The 12,285-nt window shown below is 48.6% G+C and overlaps 1 protein-coding gene across 1 annotated transcript in view; it reads left to right on the top strand.

Annotated features, from left to right (window-relative positions):
• galnt9 (polypeptide N-acetylgalactosaminyltransferase 9) overlaps window positions 1–12,285 on the top strand; it is a 249,913-nt gene that overhangs the window by 129,995 nt on the left and 107,633 nt on the right.

The following is a 12,285-nucleotide window of genomic DNA, read 5'->3' as shown; positions in this document are numbered from 1 at the left end:
TATATGTCATCATTCACTACCTTGAGATTCATTTTTTTCTTAACGCAATAGAATTTACAAAAAACCATAAATAATAAGGGTAGTGTGATGCAGATATCTCTCTACCAAAGGAGGTGTAAGGCACCCCTTCCCTCCACTAGCCTGCAGGTCACCCTTGGGCAAGGTGTAGCACCTGCTTAACCCCCTGATCAGGGTCACGTGAACCCAGGGGAGCAGGTGGTGGACGGTCGTTTGAGCAGCCGGTGCAGATCACAAGTCCTGGTCATGTGACCACTGACGCCAGGCAGAGTATTGATAATGGCTGGGGTCACCCGTCTTGTAAAGACACTGCCCAGAAGAAGACAGAGGCAAATCACTTTAGTGGGAAGATTTGCCAAGAACAACCATGGTCATGGACCATGATCGCCCACGCCATACGACACGGCACATAATGATGACAATGATAAATAACAAAGACTGATGAACAAACGATGTGCAAAAGAAAAATGGAGCAAATAATAACTAAATAAATAAATAACATTGAGGATGTGAGCTGTAGAGTCCCTGAAAGTGAGTCCATAGGGTGTGGAATCAGCTCCATGTTGTGGTGAGTGAAGTTACCCACCTGGTTCAAGAGCCCGTTGGTGGTTGGGTAATAATTGTTCCTGAACCTGGCAGTGGTTCTGCCACCTCCTTTTTGAAGGTGTTAGTGAGAGAGAGCATGGCCTGGATGGTGGAATCTGCTTTCTTGGAGATGTATTCAATAGAGGGGAAGGCTTTGTCTGTGATGGACAGAGCTGTATCCACCATCTTCTGTAGATTTTCCATTCGTGGGTGTTGTGTATTTAATATTTCAATATTATTTGACTAATCTTGTATATATAATGGTTGATCAAGCTTTCCTGGTCATTTAAATAATCCATTATATGTAAAAGTACGTTAATTGTATACGTCACCATGCTACCACGTGATAAAGAAAAGACAAAACTACACACAAATTTTCAGAGTCCCGTGTTTCCTCTGAATTAATTTAATATTTTGAAGTCACAAAAGGAAGCAGTGGGCATTGGTGTTCCATGATGCATCCAGTCAGGAAACTCTACACTGCAGGACACTGTCCAAGGATTAAGGGAATGTTTATAGGACAAGGATGATGACTAACTTTTTCGAACAGAGAATATTTTTTTAAAAGCCGTGAGGGAATGGGCCCTGCAGCTCACCGGCTCTGTGTTATCACGATACCAAATTGAATGAAATCTCAACCACTGGCATATGGTCTAAGTGGTCTCTGCTTACGCTTGCCAACACGTGCCAGGCACCGACCACTCTCTGTGTTAAAGAAGAAACTTGCTTCGCATATCTGCTTTATATTTCCCTCTCTCACTTTGAAGCACAGCTTTCCTCTATTTGACATTTCCTCCCCGGGGGAAAGATACAAGTTGTCTAACCTATCCAAGCCTGTCAGAATTTCTCTCACTTCTCCCATCAGCTTCCAACGCTGCAGAGAAAAGACCTAAGCTTGTCCCAGCTCTACTTTCACCTAACACTCTAATCCAGGCGACATCCTAGCAACACACACACAATGCTGGTGGAACACAGCAGGCCAGGCAGCATCTATAGGGAGAAGTACAGTCGACGTTTTGGGCCGAGACCCTTTGTCAGGACTCAGTAACATCCTAGTAAACCTCTTCTCAAGCCTCCATGTTCTTGCTATAGTGCAGCAACCAGAACTACATGAAATTCTCCCAAAGTTCAAAGTCCAAAATAAATGTATTATCTCAGTACCCACAGTACTGTGAAAATATATATGTATAGATATATCTTTTTGGTGGCAGCAGTACAGTGCAATACATAAAATTATTTTAGATCTGTGTAAAGGTCTTAGACACATATACATCACTGGGGTGCCTAAGACCTTGACAGTACTGTAGTAATTTTATGTATTGCACTGTACCGCTGTCCACACCCTTCCCGCAGTGCTCCACCTCGGCATTCCCAATATCCTCTTCTCCAGCCAGATCTACACACTTGCTCTCTGCTCCATGTTGATAAGTACAGTAATGAGCAGAAGTCTTAGGCACCCTAGCTATACAGTACAGTATATATCAGCTTAGACTTTTCCACTGTATTGTACATACTGTCACCACTAGGGGACACACTGAACAACTGCATATACACACTGTGACCACTAGGGGACACACTGAACAACTGCATATACATACTGTGACCACTAGGGGACACACTGAACAACTGCATATACACACTGTGACCACTAGGGGACACACTGAACAACTGCATATACACACTGTGACCACTAGGGGACACACTGAACAACTGCATATACATACTGTCACCACTAGGGGACACACTGAACAACTGCATATACACACTGTGACCACCAGGGGACACACTGAACAACTGCATATACAGACTGTGACCACTAGGGGACACACTGAACAACTGCATATACACACTGTCACCACCAGGGGACACACTGAACAACTGCATATACACACTGTGACCACTAGGGGACACACTGAACAACTGCATATACACACTGTGACCACTAGGGGACACACTGAACAACTGCATATACACACTGTGACCACTAGGGGACACACTGAACAACTGCATATACACACTGTGACCACTAGGGGACACACTGAACAACTGCATATACACACTGTCACCACTAGGGGACACACTGAACAACTGCATATACACACTGTGACCACTAGGGGACACACTGAACAACTGCATATACACACTGTCACCACTAGGGGACACACTGAACAACTGCATATACACACTATGACCACTAGGGGACACACTGAACAACTGCATATACACACTGTCACCACTAGGGGACACACTGAATAACTGCATATACATACTGTCACCACTAGGGGACACACTGAACAACTGCATATACACACTGTCACCACTAGGGGACACACTGAACAACTGCATATACACACTGTGACCACTAGGGGACACACTGAACAACTGCATATACACACTGTGAACACTAGGGGACACACTGAACAACTGCATATCCACACTGTCACCACTAGGGGACACACTGAACAACTGCATATACACACTATGACCACTAGGGGACACACTGAACAACTGCATATACACACTATCACCACTAGGGGACACACTGAATAACTGCATATACATACTGTCACCACTAGGGGACACACTGACCAACTGCATATACACACTGTCACCACTAGGGGACACACTGAACAACTGCATATACACACTGTGACCACTAGGGGACACACTGACCAACTGCATATACACACTGTGACCACTAGGGGACACACTGAACAACTGCATATACACACTGTGAACACTAGGGGACACACTGAACAACTGCATATCCACACTGTGACCACTAGGGGACACACTGAACAACTGCATATACACACTGTGACCACTAGGGGACACACTGAACAACTGCATATCCACACTGTGACCACTAGGGGACACACTGAACAACTGCATATCCACACTGTGACCACTAGGGACACACTGAACAACTGCATATACATACTGTGACCACTAGGGGACACACTGAACAACTGCATATACACACTGTGACCACTAGGGGACACACTGAACAACTGCATATACACACTGTGACCACTAGGGGACACACTGAACAACTGCATATACACACTGTGACCACTAGGGGACACACTGAACATCTGTATATACACACTGTGACCACTAGGGGACACACTGAACAACTGCATATACACTCTGTGACCACTAGGGGACACACTGAACAACTGCATATACACACTGTGACCACTAGGGACACACTGAACAACTGCATATCCACACTGTGACCACTAGGGACACACTGAACAACTGCATATACATACTGTGACCACTAGGGGACACACTGAACAACTGCATATCCACACTGTGACCACTAGGGGACACACTGAACAACTGCATATACACACTGTGACCACTAGGGGACACACTGAACAACTGCATATACACACTGTGACCACTAGGGGACACACTGAACATCTGTATATACATACTGTCACCACTAGGGGACACACTGACCAACTGCATATACACACTGTCACCACTAGGGGACACACTGAACAACTGCATATACACACTGTGACCACTAGGGGACACACTGAACAACTGCATATACACACTGTGACCACTAGGGGACACACTGAACAACTGCATATACACACTGTGAACACTAGGGGACACACTGAACAACTGCATATCCACACTGTGACCACTAGGGGACACACTGAACAACTGCATATACACACTGTGACCACTAGGGGACACACTGAACAACTGCATATCCACACTGTGACCACTAGGGGACACACTGAACAACTGCATATCCACACTGTGACCACTAGGGACACACTGAACAACTGCATATACATACTGTGACCACTAGGGGACACACTGAACAACTGCATATACACACTGTGACCACTAGGGGACACACTGAACAACTGCATATACACACTGTGACCACTAGGGGACACACTGAACAACTGCATATACACACTGTGACCACTAGGGGACACACTGAACATCTGTATATACACACTGTGACCACTAGGGGACACACTGAACAACTGCATATACACACTGTGACCACTAGGGGACACACTGAACAACTGCATATACACACTGTGACCACTAGGGACACACTGAACAACTGCATATTCACACTGTCACCACTAGGGGACACACTGAACAACTGCATATACACACTGTGACCACTAGGGGACACACTGAATAACTGCATATACACACTGTGACCACTAGGGGACACACTGAACAACTGCATATACATACTGTGACCAATAGGAAAGATGCTAAGCAGTTACATGTATTTAAGTAGTATGTAAAATACAAGCAAGCAATTAATTGTTAAACTGCAAAAAATAACAATATAAACAGTCTAATTCAACAACTGATCAGAAGTAATAGGTTGACAATGTATGAGTGTTACCAGAAACAGAATTCTCTTACTTGTATCATATTCCTTAAAACACAGCAGCTGTTCTACACATTCTGAAACAATCTAATTTTTTTTAAATGACCAAGATTTAATTTGCTTTGTGCTAATTAAATATTCATGTTTGTGTTACTGATTGACAGAAAAGCATTAAGACTTAATTGTTGTTCTAATGGTAATCAGTTAATTAGGGCTGTCCTATCTCACCCAGTTGGAATTAAATTGCCTTTTTATTAAATTTTGTCATTTGCAAATTGAAATTGCATTAACAGAGCCAACAGCTCAATATGATTGGCTATTTCTGTTTCTGTTTAGATATGAGATTTGCATTTTTAATTGAACCTCTTGCTTTCTGTTCAAGACCTTTACGGTTGCTCAGAGGGCTTTGACACCTGATGAGTGACTGCAGCACGAGGCAACAGTGTGGGAGTGACCCACCCACCCTGTGCTTGTGACCCAGGGGATTTAACCACGATCAGCACGAGGCAACAGTGTGGGAGTGACCCACCCACCCTGTGCTTGTGACCCAGTGGATTTAACCACCATCAGCACGAGGCAACAGTGTAGGAGTGACTCACCCACCCTGTGCTTGTGACCCAGGGGATTTCACCACGATCAGGACCTGGGAGGGTGGAATTTGTCAGATTCAGCTTTACTTATTCAAGATTCTTTGATGTCATTTCCAGTACCCGATCGTAAAGGAGAACAAGATAATTGTTAGTCCCGATCTGATGCATGAGAAAAAAAATAGTTGGATAAAGAACACAATAATAATAAGAACACAATAGTTCAAAAGCATAATAGTTAGATTTAATATCAGAGAATGTATCCAATATAGAACCTGAAATTCTTACTCTCTGCAGACATCTGTGAAACCCCCAAGGAGTGAATGACAGATAAAACAAAAGAACCCCAAAGCCCCCGCCCCCTCCCACACACAAGCAGCATTAACCCTCCCTTACCCTACCCACTTACTCTGGCATAAAGCATCAGCACTCCCACCACCCACCGTGCCAGCAACAGCAAAGCCCCCAAAGAGAGACCATGTCTACAGTCCGTCAAAGACATTCCAACATTCTCGACATCCCCCAGGCTCTCCCTATCTCCTGCTAACAGCAGGAAGGCAGATATCGCTCCTTTCTCAGTGAGAGGGGAGAGAAACAGTCACTATTTCAATGTTACAGTCAGTCTGAAGTGTTGCTTTTCATTTTGAGTTCCCCAGCTCAAGAATCGGCCGCAAACTCTCCCTCACTATCGAGAGAGACATCGATCACCGAGCGCAGAGCCCTCCGACAGCCGTCTCACTGTCTTGGATGTTCCAGCTCCCACTACATTTCAGTTTGTGACACCGCCAAGTATTCATGTCCACAGGGCTGCACGAGGCCCCAAAGGCACCCGACACAGGCCGAACCTGGACGTACGGAAATGCGGCAGATCAGCTGCTGTGCAGAACTACTGTAGATCAAGTTCCCGATAGGACCCCAGCCACCCTGGAAACAAAAATAGAGACATTAGAATAGGAAGAATTTAACTGTTTCGCTGATGAGCTGGGAGAAGTCAACCTCTGGCACCACCTTTAGCTCCGCCCAAACATAAATACGTAAAATAGTTTATATACATCGATTAATTGTATGTTTATAAAGTGACGCTAGGCACAGGAGTGTCTGTACATAAGGTGACTGACTTCTTTTTTTGTAATTTTTTTTATTGAAGTTCATCATCAAACAAACATTTCCATAAGATGTATTTCAGACATTGTACATATATATCATATAATACACACACACACACACACATTACATACACATATTCTCATTTTGGTGGGGAAAAAGGAGTAAGTGAGAGAATAAAGAATAACAACTAAGTAATATAAAATCCACATTATAATAAGTATTTCTCGTGATAGGTATATCACCATGTACTTTTGCTTCCGTTTAGGTTCTCAACATTTTTAAAGTTAGCCAAACCTTATGGCTCTTCTGAAGGGGGTGAGGACTGTCTTTGGGAAACTCCCGGTCTCTTCCTGATATGTTTCTCTCGGCCTCCTCCCGTCTCCTGCCTTCTCGATTCTCGCACTATTTCCCAAGCGGAGCGGGACAATTCCTCAGTCAGGCTTTCCTTCGTTTTGGTCATGCTGACGGGCAACCCTCTGGCCTTCATGTCTGTAGTCGCCTCTTCCACTGTCTGGTACAACCGCATCCCGTTGTTATAAAATACTCCAAGTTTAGCAGGGTATGGAGTTTGAAATCTAATCTTATTTTGCTTTAATACTCGCTTTACTTCAGAGTATTCTTTGCGTTTCTGCAGGACCGCGGGTGCGGGTAATCTTGGTCGAAATATATTAATTTATTGTCGAAAAACATTCTCTTCTTACCTCAGGCCCTTCGTAGAATCTCCGCCTTGGTGCTGTACCGAAGGAATTTAAATATTATTGAGCGTGGCTTTCTCTCCTGGGTAGGTTTTGAGACTAACGAGCGGTTGGCTCTTTCGACTTCCAGCTTCATAGCCGGGGGAAGATCCAGCGCGTCCCGCAGTAACTTTCCGACAAACTTTGTCATAGACGAGCCCTCCGCTCCTTCAGGAACGTTGTAGATTCTGATATTTTTCTGCCGTGATCTTCCCTCCAGGTCAAGCAGTTTACCTTCTTGGTGATGTATTATTTTTATTGTCTTGCTCAGTATCCGCTCAACGTTTTGAACGCGATCTTCCACCTTCTCAATGTGAGTCTCTGCCACTACTATTTTTTGATTGACGCTGGCGAGCTCTGACTTAATATCCCGGAGCTGCTGCTTTATATCTTTCTAGACCTCCATTATTTCTTTCAGGATTTCGAAGATATTCGCCGCTCCGCCTGAATGAGGCCCAGTAGCCACCTCACTCGCACGCGGTCGGGTCGGAGAGCCGCTCGCTGCACACCTCTCGGCCGCAGGCTCCGCAGTGTTGCTTTTTTTATTTCTGTTCCTTTTCCCCATTCTTGCCTCTCTTTTCAGTTCAAATATTTTTTGAAAAAAATTATATTTGATGGGATAATGGGGCTTAATATGCGTTTTTCCGGAGGAGCCTGTGACTTAAGCTGCCATTCTCGACGATGACGTCACCGGAACCCATCAGATGACTGATTTCCAACTGGCTGCGTCACCGTCTGATATGGGGTGGGGTTGATGGAGAACCACTTCACAGGGTTGAAATAAAAGTTGTGAACACACTAGCCTCCCCAGCATCCAAGATATCTTCAAGGAGCGATGCCTCAAAAAGGCAGCATCCATCATTAAGGAACCCCAACACCCAGGACGTGCCCTTTTCTCATTGTTACCATCAGGGAGGAGTCACAGGAGCCTGAAGACACACACTCAATGATTCAGGAACAGCTTCTTCCCCTCTGCCATCAGGGAGGAGGTACAGGAGCCTGAAGACACACACTCAATGATTCAGGAACAGCTTCTTCCCCTCTGCTATCAGGGAGGAGGTACAGGAGCCTGAAGACACACACTCAGTGATTCAGGAACAGCTTCTTCCCCTCTGCCATCAGGGAGGAGGTACAGGAGCCTGAAGACACACACTCAACGATCCAGGAACAGCTTCTTCCCCTCTGCCATCAGGGAGGAGTTACAGGAGCCTGAAGACACACACTCAGCGATTCAGGAACAGCTTCTTCCCCTCTGCCATCAGGGAGGAGGTACAGGAGCCTGAAGACACACACTCAACGATCCAGGAACAGCTTCTTCCCCTCTGCCATCAGGGAGGAGGTACAGGAGCCTGAAGACACACACTCAACGATCCAGGAACAGCTTCTTCCCCTCTGCCATCAGGAGGAGGTACAGGAGCCTGAAGACACACACTCAATGATTCAGGAACAGCTTCTTCCCCTCTGCCATCAGGAGGAGGTACAGGAGCCTGAAGACACACACTCAATGATTCAGGAACAGCTTCTTCCCCTCTGCCATCAGGGAGGAGGTACAGGAGCCTGAAGACACACACTCAATGATTCAGGAACAGCTTCTTCCCCTCTGCCATCAGGGGGAGGTACAGGAGCCTGAAGACACACACTCAATGATTCAGGAACAGCTTCTTCCCCTCTGCCATCAGGGAGGAGGTACAGGAGCCTGAAGACACACACTCAGTGATTCAGGAACAGCTTCTTCCCCTCTGCTATCAGGGAGGGGGTACAGGAGCCTGAAGACACACACTCAGCGATTCAGGAACAGCTTCTTCCCCTCTGCCATCAGGGGGAGGTACAGGAGCCTGAAGACACACACTCAATGATTCAGGAACAGCTTCTTCCCCTCTGCCATCAGTAGGAGGTACAGGAGCCTGAAGACACACACTCAATGATTCAGGAACAGCTTCTTCCCCTCTGCCATCAGGGAGGAGGTACAGGAGCCTGAAGACACACACTCAATGATTCAGGAACAGCTTCTTCCCCTCTGCCATCAGGGGGAGGTACAGGAGCCTGAAGACACACACTCAATGATTCAGGAACAGCTTCTTCCCCTCTGCCATCAGGGAGGAGGTACAGGAGCCTGAAGACACACACTCAGTGATTCAGGAACAGCTTCTTCCCCTCTGCTATCAGGGAGGGGGTACAGGAGCCTGAAGACACACACTCAGCGATTCAGGAACAGCTTCTTCCCCTCAGCCATCAGGGGGAGGTACAGGAGCCTGAAGACACACACTCAATGATTCAGGAACAGCTTCTTCCCCTCTGCTATCAGGGAGGAGGTACAGGAGCCTGAAGACACACACTCAGCGATTCAGGAACAACTTCTTCCCCTCTGCCATCCAATTTCTGAATGGACATTGAACCCATGAACACCACCTCAGTAACCTTTTTTTATTTCTGTTTATGCACTACTTATTTCATTTAACTTTTTAAATATATACACTTACTGTAATTTATAGTTTATTATTATTATGTATTGCATTGAACTGTTACCACAAAACAACAAATTTCACGACATATGCCAGTGATATTAAACCTGATTCTGATTGTGATTCTGACAGGAAATGATGAAGTAGTGGTGGTTGGGGGTGTGGAGGGGTGGGTTAGTGGGTGGAGGTGTTGATCAGCCTTACCGCTCGGGGAACGTAACTGCTTACGAGTCTGGTGGTCCTGGTGTGGATGCTACGCAGCCTCCTCTCTGAGGGGCGTGGGACAAACTGCCCATGAGCAGGGTGGGTGGGTATCACAAGCACATCGAAATATACACGCTGTTCGTGTTAAGAGCTGAAGGAGAGGCAGGGAGCCGTCCGCAAAGGTCTGTGGCACCAACATTGGATGCTGACAATGTTCAGCACTGAGGGCACACCATGAACTATTTCGTATTAAATGGCTTAGAAACAGCAGAAGCAGGTTCGGACAAGTAAAGGAAGTAAGAATGGGACAAAATGCAGGAGGGGCTCAGCAGGTCAGACAGTGAATTAATAAACTGTCAATGTTTCAGGCTGAGAGCCTTTACCAGGACTGGAAAGGGACGGGAAGATGCCAGGAAGTGAACTTCCCCTGGGTCCCCTCCTTCTTCCCTTTGTCCCATGATCCGCCATCCTATCCTATCAGATTCCTTCCTCTCCGGCCCGTTACCTTCCTAACTTCCACCTCCCAGCTTCTCACTTCAACCCACCCCCCTTCCCCCACCCACCTGGCTTCACCTTTAACCTTCTACCTCATCCTCCTTCCCTTCCCTCCCCACAACCTACTTATTTTTTTCGTAGGTCCCCCACCATTTTATGTGCGTGTTACACAAACACCAATTTTCAATGACTTGCAAGATGAAGGATAAGCACCCCATATTTAATCTGGGTACCCTCCAACCTAACAGCATGAGAAACAGATTCTTTAACTTTCCGTAGATCCCCCCCACCTCCACCCCACCACCTTTCTCTCTTTTTTCATTCCTCGCTCTGGTTTCCCTCTTCTCTTCTCCACCCCTGCCCATCACCTCTGCCTGGTGCCCCTCCTCCTTCCCCTGCCCATCACCTCCCCCTGGTTCCCCTCCTCCTTCCCCTGCCCATCACCTCCCCCTGGTGCCCCTCCTCCCCACCCATCACCTCCCCCTGGTGCCCCTCCTCCTTCCCCTGCCCATCATCTCCCCCTGGTGCCCCTCCTCCCCACCCATCACCTCCCCCTGGTTCCCCTCCTCCTTCCCTGCCCATCACCTCCCCCTGGTTCCCCTCCTCCTTCCCCTGCCCATCACCTCCCCCTGGTGCCCCTCCTCCTTCCCCTGCCCATCACCTCCCCCTGGTTCCCCTCCTCCTTCCCCTGCCCATCACCTCCCCCTGGTTCCCCTCCTCCTTCTCCTGCCCATTACCTCCCCTGGTGCCCCTCCTCCCGCCCATCACCTCCCCCTGGTTCCCCTCCTCCTTCCCCTGCCCATCAACTCCCCCTGGTGCCCCTCCTCCCCGCCCATCACCTCCCCCTGGTTCCCCTCCTCCTTCCCTGCCCATCACCTCCCCCTGGTTCCCCTCCTCCTTCCCCTGCCCATCATCTCTGCCTGGTGCCCCTCCTCCTTCCCCTGCCCATCACCTCCCCCTGGTGCCCCCTCCTTTCCTGCCCATCACCTCCCCCTGGTGCCCCTCCTCCTTCCCCTGCCCATCACCTCCCCCTGGTTCCCCTCCTCCTTCCCCTGCCCATCACCTCCCCCTGGTTCCCCTCCTCCTTACCCTGCCCATCACCTCCCCCTGGTTCCCCTCCTCCTTCCCCTGCCCATCACCTCCCCCTGGTTCCCCTCCTCCTTCCCCTGCCCATCACCTCTGCCTGGTGCCACTCCTCCTTCCCCTGCCCATCACCTCCCCCTGGTTCCCCTCCTCCTTCCCCTGCCCATCACCTCCCCCTGGTTCCCCTCCTCCTTCCCCTGCCCATCACCTCTGCCTGGTGCCACTCCTCCTTCCCCTGCCCATCACCTCCCCCTGGTTCCCCTCCTCCTTCCCCTGCCCATCACCTCCCCCTGGTTCCCCTCCTCCTTCCCCTGCCCATCACCTCCCCCTGGTTCCCCTCCTCCTTCCCTGCCCATCACCTCTGCCTGGTGCCCCTCCTCTTTCCCCTGCCCATCACCTCCCCCTGGTTCCCCTCCTCCTTCCCCTGCCCATCACCTCCCCCTGGTGCCCCTCCTCCTTCCCTGCCCATCACCTCCCCCTGGTGCCCCCTCCTTTCCTGCCCATCACCTCCCCCTGGTGCCCCTCCACCCCTGCCCATCACCTCCCCCGGTGCCCCTCCTCCCCGCCCATCACCCCCTGGTTCCCCTTCTCCTTCCCCTGCCCATCACCTCCCCTGGTGCCCCTCCACC

Source organism: Hemitrygon akajei, chromosome 7 (genome assembly GCF_048418815.1).
Source record: "Hemitrygon akajei chromosome 7, sHemAka1.3, whole genome shotgun sequence".
Lineage (NCBI taxonomy): Eukaryota > Metazoa > Chordata > Chondrichthyes > Myliobatiformes > Dasyatidae > Hemitrygon > Hemitrygon akajei.
Note: the sequence above shows the minus strand (reverse complement) of the source record. Positions and strands in the feature narration are given on the sequence as shown.